Source organism: Protopterus annectens, chromosome 10.part0, assembly GCF_019279795.1.
Source record: "Protopterus annectens isolate FY-2018-M chromosome 10.part0, PAN1.0, whole genome shotgun sequence".
Classification (NCBI taxonomy): Eukaryota; Metazoa; Chordata; order Ceratodontiformes; family Protopteridae; genus Protopterus; species Protopterus annectens.
Window position 1 is genome coordinate 822,747,407 of NC_056744.1, and position 11,496 is coordinate 822,758,902.

Below are 11,496 nucleotides of genomic sequence, written 5' to 3' on the forward strand. Positions count from 1 at the left end.
TGGAGTGAGTGTGTTGTCTATTTTTACTCCTTTTCTTCTCCGGGTAAAGCCCATTTAAGTTAGAGGGCTTTTGCCCGTTGTTGTGTTCCCTTGTTGTTGTTCTCTCCTGTGAGGTAAACCTTGTCTTCAGAGGGCTCGCACCCTTTTCTCGCGCTCTAACAGCTTTTGGTCACTAACAGTTTTTGGTCAAGTACTGTTCTTTGTGTGGCAGTTAGATTTTTCACTAAAATGTCTAAAGAGCAGAAATCTGGGTTTAAAAAGTGCACTAGGTGCAATTATAAAATGTCTATCACGGATAGTCATGCCATTTGCGTGTATTGTTTAGGGCCAAAGCATTTGCAAGAGACATGTAGTGTGTGTCATGCTTTTTCCGCTAGGGTTCTTCAAGAACGTAAAAATAAATTAATCTTGAAGGGCCTTATTAAGCCCTCCTTTGAGGAAGCTTTGGCTTCATCTTCTGCTACTGCTTCTAAAAAGAAAAGGTCGTCTGCTCCGACCAGTCCGTCGGAGCCGACTACTAAGAAGCATAAGTCGACCTCTTCTTCCTCGGCTCCACTGACTTCGGAGCCGAGGGTCGAAGGGTCTGCCTTGATGCCTCTTTCCTCGGCTCCATTAGTTTCGGAGCCGCAGGTTGGAGCATCGAGAGGCGAAATCACCTCCCTCGGCTCCATTGGTCTCGGAGCCGATGGAGGTGTGCAGCTCAGACTCTTCCCCCTCGTCTCCGAAAGCTCCTTCGGTGCCGATCCTTATTCATACTGTCTCGGAGCCGGCGCCAATAGTGTTGGAGCCCTTTTGGAGCCGGTCCCCTACCTTGTCTGAGCCGAGAGAGAAGTCGTCTCGACCCCTTTCTACTTCCTCTAGATCCTCCAAATTATCTGATTCAGATTTGGATAGGGTTATTCAGAGGCTTTTCCAATCTCCGGTTTTCGCAAAAATGGTCTCTGCTCCAGCCCATTCGGCACCGGAGCCAATCCCCCCCTCGAAGCTTTCGATTCCTCCTCCAACTTCCTCGGAGCCGTTGGAGTCGGTGATGGTGGAGCAAGGCGGAGCCGTACAGTCGGAACAGAAACCCCTTCGGAGTTTATCGGTTCCGACCATTGTTCCTACCCTGTCCTCGGGTTCGGGGTTTGGCACCGGGACTTCCTCAGCCGGGGCCGAGGGGAACATCTTGGAGCTAGGTGCCTCGGTGCCTAGTCTTCCCCTTGGAGCATCGGCTGTGGGGATTCCTAGTGCCGTCGTGGTCTCTCGGCCAGTGACCTCCATGGAGTCTGGAGGTCCTGCCCTTGAGGCCATGAGGAGCGCGCTGGCCATGTCCTTGCCGGCTCAGCAGGTTTCCATCTCACTGTCCCTAGACCTGGAGACTGGTGCTTCTGGCGTACTGCAGTCCCATGACAGTGGGGTCCCAGGGCCTGAGGATACCCCCGTGGGGGGTTCCCTTCCGGGGGGGTCCGTCCTAAACCGCTTTGGATGAGCCTCCACGGAAGAAATTGTGCAAGAGGAAGCACGTGGACTCCCAAGATGAGTCTATCACATCCGACACTGACCTCGATGATGCGGAGGGGTCCCCAAAATCATCTTCGGATGATGTCTCTTTCTCGGATATCCTTGAGATTCTGAGACAGAGAGGAGATTGGCAGGCCAAAACCCCTTCCGCTGAGGAGTCAGTCTTCCTCAAGGCCTTCGGGGTCCAGCCCTCCACCTCCTGGGTGTCTCAGCCCTTCGATGAGTTACTTGATTTAATTTCTCGAAGGGCTTGGGAGCACCCTGACTCTGTGGAACCGGTGCCTGCAAGACCCAACAAATTCCTTTCAGCTCCCCCTCAAAAGGAATTTTTAACGAAAGGAGTTCCTGTAGATGCGATGGTGGTGGCATCTGCCACACAGCAGGACGTGGCAGAGGCTTCAACGTCTGTCCACCCTCCTAATAAGGATTCCAGGAGCATGGATAGGTACGGGAAGCGTACCCTTTCTTCAGCGGCCTTTACCTTACGGTCGCTGAATTACCTGTGTCATTTTACTAGGCTCCAAAGGGACCTCCTTAAAGAGCTAGGTGAGTCCCTCACAGGTAATCTACCTGAGGCGTTAGCCCACACTGTTGGCGCCCAGATGACTACCTTATCATCCATTGTGAACTCGTCCAAGAGGCTCATCTCGTATGCGGCCGAGGGGGCGAGTAGAGCAGCGGGAACAGGCGTGTCCCTTAGGAGACGCACCTGGTTACGCTTGTGTTCCTTTACGGAGGCTTTCAAGTCTTCCTTCGCGGACACCCCTTTTGATGGGTCCTCTTTGTTTGGACCCAAGGTGAAGGACACACTGACTCTGAGCGAGCAGGAGGGCAAGACCTTGACTGCCGTTGGGGCCCATTTTTCCGCTCCCTCTAGGCCTTACCCCAAGGCCCAGAGAGGAGGGAAAATGTGGTTCAGGAAAACTCAGAGGTCTTTCCCTACTCCACCCAGTGAATCCCCCCTCTAGAGGCAGGGGGGGGATTCGGGAAGACGCCGCCCCAGAGGTGGCAGAGGCCCCCGTAACTCTGGAGACCGCGATTCCTTTCGTGGTTCCTCCTACGCTCAACGTCCCTGAGTTGATGCCCGACTGTGCAGCTCCGGAGCCAGTCGGGGGTCGTTTTGCGGAACACCCACAAGCTTGGGAAGCTATTACCAGCGACCAGTGGGTGCTCCAGATTATTACCGGAGGCTATCTCATTCCCTTCATCAAGCCCCCCCTTCCCTTCAGGGAAATCCCGGACGTGCCACCCAGTCAGCGGGATCAAGCAGCAATAGAGGTTTCAAAGCTGCTAGGAAAAGGAGTCATCCAGCCTGTCCCCGCCGATCAGATCGGATCAGGAACTTACTCAAGACTATTTTGGTGCCAAAAAAGACAGGGGACTTCAGGCCCATTTTGGACCTCAGTTCATTGAATCGCTTTGTGAAAAAGTCCAAATTCCGAATAGTCGCTCTTCAGTCCATTCTCCCACTATTGGAGAAGGATGTCTGGATGTGCTCCATAGATCTCAAGGACGCTTACTATCACATTCTGATTAAGTCAAGAGTCCAGGAGTCATTTACGCTTCCGCCTGGGAGACAGTCATTTCCAGTTTCGAGCACTGCCCTTTGGTCTCACCACAGCCCCCAGGGTGTTCACCAAGTGTCTGGCAGTGGTGACTGCTCACCTGAGAAGTCTAGGATTCCAAGTGTTTCCATATCTAGACGACTGGCTCCTTACAGCCACCTCCAAGCATCTACTAATTCAGTCGCTCATGGCCACAGTCAGCTTGGGCCGTTTCCTAGGAATCACTTTCAACTGGAAAAAATCTGTGCTACAGCCATCTCAGCGTATTACCTTTATAGGCGCAGAGTTAGACACAAGAAGGATGCGCGCCTTCTTACCGGCAGCAAGGATTCAGGTTTTGCAGAACCAAGTTCGATCCTGCCTCCCCCTATCAAGAGCTCCGGCCAATCTGATTCTGCAGGTATTGGAGTCGATGGCATCAACTATTCTCCTAGTCCCCTTAGCCAGACTGCACATGCGAGTGCTGCAATGGCTACTTTCGGTTCAATGGTCCTACCAGGAACTCCCCTTGAACCACTTGGTTATGATTACGGAAAGTTGCCGTCGAGATCTGCGTTGGTGGCTCCTCCGATCCAATCTCAACCAGGGGCGACCTTTTATCCTTCAGTCCCCCGTTGCCACTGTGACCACGGACGCCTCCCAGGTAGGGTGGGGGGTCATTATCTGGACAGGTCTGTCCAAGGCACATGGCAACCCCAGGAAGCGCATTTTACACATCAATATCCTGGAAATGAGAGCGGTGCTACTGGTACTACAAGCTTTCCATCATGCTCTCCCGCAAGGTCTGATTGCTATCCTATCCGACAACATGTCTGTAGTTTGGTATATAAACAAGCAAGGCGGGACCAAGTCGTACCCACTGTGCAGAGAAGCCATGAGACTTTGGCACTGGGCGGTAGCTACCAACCGCTTCCTAATGGCAACGCACATCCTGGGGAAATCCAATGTGGTTGCGGACAGACTAAGCAGGACTGTCCTGTTACCCCACGAGTGGTCCCTCAACCAAAGAGTGGCTGCGAAAATCTTCGCCAACTGGGGTCTCCCTTGCTGCGATTTGTTTGCCAGCCCCCACAATGCGAAGTGCAGAGAGTTCTTCACTCTGACTCCCTCTCAGGGACAGATTCCCAGGGACGCTCTAACCCACATTTGGCCCCCCGGTCTCCTTTATGCCTTCCCTCCGGTTCCCCTCCTGCCGAGGGTGATACAGAAGGCAATTTACCTGGAGAGCGACATGATTTTGATTGCCCCGCACTGGCCTCATCAGGTTTGGTTCCCCTTCCTTCGGAGGTATGCGGTGGAAGGTCCATTGCTTCTGGACCCGGTGCCAGACCTGTTGACTCATCAGTCAGGACAGTCTCACCCATCTCTCAGGTCCTTGAGGTTGGCTGCGTGGTTACTCCACTTCCATCCTTAGTCAGGGACAGTTCCCTCTCTCCGGAGGTTATCCACATTTTGTCCTCTTCTCACAAACCTTCCACTATCAAACTGTATTCCAGCAAATGGAAGAGGTTTGCCCTTTGGGCATAGCGACGAGGTATAGACCCTCTTACCGCCCCAGTACCGGAGGACTTGAATTTCCTGGCCTCTCTTTTTCAGTTGGGCTCTTCAGTTTCCATGATTAAGGTTCAGCTAGCGTTCATCTCTAATTTTCATGTTTCTTTTGAACCTTCATTAATGGCAAACACGCTTTGCAAGTCTTTCCATAAAGGAGCGTGGCTCCTTAGGCCCCCAATATCTCATCCTGTACCCCCTTGGGACCTAAATATGGTCCTGGCTGCCTTAACTGCCCGCCCCTTTGAACCAGCAGCTACCTGTGATATGAAATTCCTGTCTTGGAAGACCGCTTTTTTAGTGGCCATAACTTCGGCCAAGCAGGTTTCAGAGCTCCAGGCTCTTTGTTCTAATCCTCCTTATTTGATTTTTCACAAAGATAGTGTCCCTTAAATTAAATCCCTCCTTTTTACCAAAGGTAGCATCTTCTTTCTGCATTCAACAGTCCCTAGAGCTCCCTGTATTTTTTCCCAAATTCTCCAATAACGCAGAATATATCTTTCATCAGTTGGATGTCCATAGACATCTGCGTTTTTATTTGAACAGGACTACTCAGACGCGGAAGTCAAATCAACTGTTTGTGTCCTTTGCAGTAAACAGGTTGGGTCAACCAGTGGCTAAAACCTCCATAGCCAAATGGATTAAAGATTGCATCTGTTTCATTTATTCGCAGGCTGACAAAGAGCTTCCCTTTCCAGTCAGGGCTCATTCTACCAAGGCAATGGCTACTTCTGTAGCATTTCACTCCAAATTATCAATAGATGATATTTGTGCTGCGGCTACCTGGTCTTCTCCGCACACTTTCATTTCTCATTACAAAATAGATGTGGTTTCTCGAGGCAGGGCTTCCTTTGGTTCCACAGTTCTCAGGAGTGTTTTCCAATGAGCCACCCGGGATTTGGGTGCTAGGGACGCTGTCCCATCAGTTATGAATGTAGGCAAGATAGGATCCCATTACATCTTTTAGTTATGTACTTACCATAACTTCGGATGTATGGGATCCATCTCGCCTACATTCATTCGTACCCACCCTCCTTTCCCCCTTCCATTCGGATTTAGAGGAAGTGTAGGTCCATTTGGAGATCTTCTCTTGAAGAACTTTAGTTGTTTGGAGTAACTGGTATTTTTCCTGTGTTTGCATGTAAGTATGAAAGCGAACAAACAAGATCTGGGGAAGCAGGTGTGGTGCATCCTGGGATAGAGGGTAGCCCAGCCAATAAGAGACTTTGTTCTAGTATACTAGTTGGCCGAGTCGGAGCCGATGGATCGGCTCCGAAACCATCAGTTATGAATGTAGGCGAGATGGATCCCATACATCTGAAGTTATGGTAAGTACATAACTAAAAGTTTCCAGTGTAGCTTTAAATCAAACCATCCATCTACCCACTTTCTTCCCCAATCCACAGAACAAAGGTGAGAGACTCCTGCATTCCTTGGGCATTCACAGGCAGCTTCGATACTACTTGGATAAAACTAAGGCTTTCAGAAAAACTGACCAGCTCTTTGTTTCCTATGCTACAGCTTCTCAAGGGAAGGCCATATCCAAGCAAACCATTTCTAAATGGATAGGCCATTGCATACGATTCTGCTATACCCATCATGGGAAACCAGTTCCTCCTACCATTAGATCCCACTCTACTAGGGCAACAGCTACCTCTGCAGCCTTTCTCAGGGGGGTTCCTACCAAGGAAATTTTAGAAGCTGCAACTTGGAGTTCTGTACACACCTTCACCAAGCACTATCACTTACCTCTTTATTCTAAGTCTAGGGCAGGCTTCGCCACTGCAGTTCTGCAGGGCCTCATTGCCTCCACTAACCCTCTGTGATGCCTCCACCCTTCCTTAGCTTTGGGACTCAACCCAAGTGTGATGACTGCAGCAGGGTAACACGATGAACATAGTACAGATGTTCTTCATCTCACATTGCTGCAGTCCTTACATATGGGTAGTCCGCTGTCCTCGGTCGGCCCGAATACCAAAGTATTAGGCTGACGTCGGTCAAGGCGCTTAAAACTGACATCAGGACGTCAGGGTACAAAAGCGCATGACCGACGTCATTTCCCCAGTCTTTTTTGCCGCATGGTCCGATGCAGAAGCAGCGTTGCAAGTGCCGTTCGGCGTTCTGAAATTTTTCGAATTTGGAGTTTCAGACCGAATCCAAGTTGGCTAAGTACCCCGTTGGGGAATATTTTGTTTTTTTCTTGCCTCAGTGTTTTACCGGATGTCAGAAAAAGTGAATAACTGTATTTCTTGTGGGAAACCGATACCGCATAGGGATTATCATTCTTTGTGTATTCCTTGTTTGGGGCCTGAGCACGACGTTGTTGGGTGTCGCTTTTGTGCTAGGTTCAATAAACGCACTATTAAGCGAAGGTTAGATTGTGCTAGGCTGGTCTTTGGGAAGCGGTGCAATTATAATATGCCGTCAGATTCTCCGGCGCCCGCTTCTGCGAAGAAGCGCAAAGACAAAGCAGTTAAACCCAGGCAAGATGAGTCGTCCGTTCCAGATGCCGGTTCTTTAGAGGCTTCAGTGGAACCGGTGGTTCTGACGGAGACTTCTCTGGAGTCTCAGGGGGAGACTTTGATTTTGCAGGAGGTGGTCTCCCAGAGGCAGGCCAGTTTTAGCTTCTGTTGGTGTCACTCCTAGTTCAGCAGGGTCTGGGCCTAAGAAGCACATGCTTAAAATGGCAGAAGATTTGATTACTCTGATTAGAGGTTCTTTGCCCCCTCCTGATAAGAGGCCTAGGGTGGAGCCAAAGTTGGGAAGTTTTGAGCAGGCTTCGGATGTTTCAGAGTCTTCAGCTGAAGACTTGCAGGAGTACTCTCCTTATTCTGATTCTGATGCAGATGATTCCACTCCTCCTGCTTCTCCTCCAGAGGATTTTTCTTTTTCGGAGACACTTCATTCTATGAGGGAACATTTTAAGTGGGAAGGTCAGGACTTCTCTGATTCTAGGAAAAGGCTTAGGGAGTTTTTGCTGTTACCCCAGCATAGGCCCTTGGCTATACCCCTGTTCTGGATGTTGTGGAAGATGTGTTTGCAGAGGCTTCACTTAATCCTGATTCTCTGCCTCCTGCTCCTGTTAAACCAGATAGGTATTACAGGGTGCCTGAGGCTCATAAATATCTTTATAAGAGTCCTAGGGCGGACCCAGAAACTATTAGTTAGGGACCTAAGGGTGTCAAGGCCTCGGTTGTAAAAAATCCGGTTCCTCTAGATAAAGAAGCCAGAGCTTTGGATAGATGGGGAAAGAAGGTCTATACATCTTCTACCTTAGCTATGAGGGCTTTGAATTGCCAGTTTCATATGTTGAAATATCAAAACTTTCTTCTTTCTCAATTGAAGTCTAAGGTGGATGCTCTGGCGGAAGGCATTGAGTGTAAAGAATTACAAGATTTGGTGCATGTCTCTGAACAGGTGGGTAAGCATTCATTACAGTGTGGTTTTGATGCTGTGCAGGCCTCGTCTAGGGTGGCTGCCACTGGCTCAGTTCTTCGCAGGCACGCCTGGCTGAAGGATCAGAATTTATCTGACCATGTTAAGACAAGGATTTTGGATGCTCCTTTGCAGTCTGATGTGTTGTTCGGTTCACCTGTGGAGTCAGTCTTGAAGAAAATGGAAGACAAGGCTAAGTCTATGCAGGCTGTTAAAGATTTTTTGCAAGTTCAGCCTCCAAGTTTAGTAGGAATTGGCCTGCTAAGGGGTGGACGTATCCTTCTTATGATTCTCAGTCTAGGGGTAGATCTAGATGTGGTAGGGGCAGAGCTCAGAGTTCTTTCAGGCCTAGAACAGGGAGTTCACCTGCACAATCTTGGTGAGGGCAGGGGCCAGTCCTTTCGTAAACAGGCCCAATGACCTACTTTTCAGCTGCCAGATCCTTCTTGCCTGGCAGCACCTTTGGGAGGAAGGTTAGCACTCTTCAAGGAAAATTGGATGTTGATTACCCAAGACAAATGGGTATTGGATATCATACACCAGGGTTACAAGTTTTATTTCCATACCTTGCCTCCTTTCAAAGGCATGCCGGACGTTCCTCCTCAGCAAAGACTAGAGGCTCGCAAACAAATTTCTCTACTACTTCAAATAGGGGCCATACAACGGTCCCTCTGCCAGAAGTGGGCCTAGGATTTTATTCTCGCCTGTTTCTAGTACCAAAGAAAGGAAACACGTGGAGACCAATTTTGGATTTATCTATCCTCAACACATATCTGGACATTCCCAAGTTCAAAATGTTGACGTTACAACAGCTTTTACCTCTGCTGGGCAAAGATCACTGGATGGTGACTCTGGATCTCAAGGAGGCTTACCTTCATGTTCCTATCAGGCCCAGTTGCAGGAAGTATCTGCGTTTTTGGGCTGGGGCTTCACATTATCAGTTCTCTGCATTGCCCTTTGGCTTATCTACTGCGCCCAGAGTGTTCACGAAGGTTCTGGCTCCAGTGGTAGCTTTCTTCAGGCTAAGAGGAATACAGATCTATCCTTATTTGGACGATTGCCTGATTCTGGCCCAAGAAAAGGACAAACTTCTTCATCATTTACAGTATGTGATGGCAGTGTTAAGATGCCTGGGGTATTCTGTGAACAAAATAAAGTCCAGTCTAGTACCCTCTCAGGACATGTGCTTTCTGGGTGTGAGACTGAATACAGCATCCCAGATGGCCTTTTTGACCCCAGACAAACAAAAGAATCTTTCTCTTTACTTCCACCAGTTGTCTCGTCAGTCCAGGCTGACTGCAAGGACAGTCCTTCAAGCCTTGGGGTTCATGGCATCTTGTATTCTGGTACTTCCCAATGCCAAACTGCATATGAGGAAGCTACAATGGTATCTCAAGAATGTATGGACACAGCACTGCCAAGATTTGGACACTGTCATTCAGATAATACCTTGCATTCAAAAGGAATTTTTGTGGTGGGCTCAGGAATGTCACCTAAACAAGGGACTCTCTGTGACCCGGCCAGAGGCGAGTCAGATTTTAATGACAGATGCCTCAGACAAAGCTTGGGGAGCTCATCTAAATGGAAAATGGGTACAAGACACGTGGCCTGCCAGACTTCAACATCTACATATCAACTTGAAGGAGATGTTAGCAGTCCAATTTGCATTGATAGCTTTCAAGGATTTACTTCTTCCAGGGCAGGTGTTGATTCAAACAGACAACACAACTGTCATGTGGTACATCAACAAGCAAGGGGGAACACATTCTTATCCTCTATGCAGACAAGCAATGATTTTGTGGGAGACTGCTCTCAGTTTACAGCTAAATCTTCAGGCAAGGTTTCTGCCAGGAGCACAGAACTCCTTAGCAGATGTGTTGAGCAGACAAATTATGGATCCCCACGAGTGGAAATTGGATCCTCATGTATTTAAGAGATTGACAGTGTTATGGGGAACTCCAGACATAGATCTGTTTGCTTCTCCACTGAATTACCAGCTGCCAAAGTTTTGCACAAAAAGGTTTCATCCCACAGCTTGGAAAGTGGATGCTCTCTCATTCAATTGGAGCAATCTTCACGTGTATGCCTTTCCACCTCTGCCTCTCCTCCCAAAGGTACTGCTGAAGGTCAGACAGGACAAGCCAAACATGATTTTAATAGCTCCAGATTGGCCTCGACAGCACTGGTACCCATTACTGAGAAGTCTGGTACAGGAGCCTCCATGGCCTTTGCCTTGATTCCTCACCTGCTGTCTCAGGAGAACAGTCATTTACTCAATGTCAAACTTCATTCTCTACATCTGACAGCCTGGCATATTCTGTTTTAAACCCTGGAGGGTCTCAGCTTCCACAACAAGTTTTGAATGTTATTTTGGAGGCCAGAAGGCCTAATACAAGGAAAGTTTACGCAGATAAATGGAGGAGATTTTTATTTTGGAGTACAGCAAAGGACTTTGATGTTTCTAAACCTAATTTAAGTGTTGCGCTTCAATACCTTACTGAGTTATTGGACAAAGGTTTGTCCTTCTCCTCTATAAAGGTTCATGCTGCAGCAATTTCTGCTCACTATGACTGTGACCCACCATTATTTTCTCAGCCTTTGTTTAAGCAATTCCTTAGAGGGGCAAAGAATATAAGACCCCACGTAGAGCTCCTACTCCTGCTTGGGATCTCAATTTTGTGTTGGAGAAACTCACTCTACAACCTTTTGAGCCTGCAGCATCGGCAGAGTTGAAATATTTATCATGGAAGACTGCTTTTTGTTGGCCATTACCTCTGCGAGAAGGGTTTCTGAATTACAGGCCCTTATGGCAGTTGAGCCTTTCTTAATTTTCCACAAGGATAGGGTGTCTTTGCGTACTAACCCTTCTTTTATGCCTAAAGTGGTTTCTAGTGTGGCTTTAAACCAAACTATTCATTTGCCTACTTTTTATGCAAACCCCAAAATAAAGGGAAAAGATTTTGCACACTTTGGATATACACAGACAGTTGCGATATTATTTAAGCAGAACTAAAGGGTTCAGGCAGTCTCAGCAGTTGTTTGTTTCTTTTGCTTTGGGTTCTCAGGGCAAACCTGTTTCAAAACAAACTATTTCTAAGTGGATTGGTTTTGTATTGCTTTCTGTTATTCCCATCATGGTAAGGAGATTCCAGCTGGGATTAGGCCTCATTCCACTAGGGCTACTGCCACTTCTACAGCTTTTTAAGGGGTGGCTACTAAAGATATTTTGGAAGCAGCTACTTGGAGTTCAGTGCATACTTTCTCTAAGCATTACCACCTTCCACTTTACTCTAAATCTAGGGCTGGATTTGCCACTGCAATTTTACAGGGCATGTTGGCAGCTCCTAATGCTTTATAGTTTTGCCATCCTCCCTTACCTCTGCTTTGGGATTCTACCCATATGTAAGGACTGCAGCAATGTGAGATGAAGAACATAGTACAG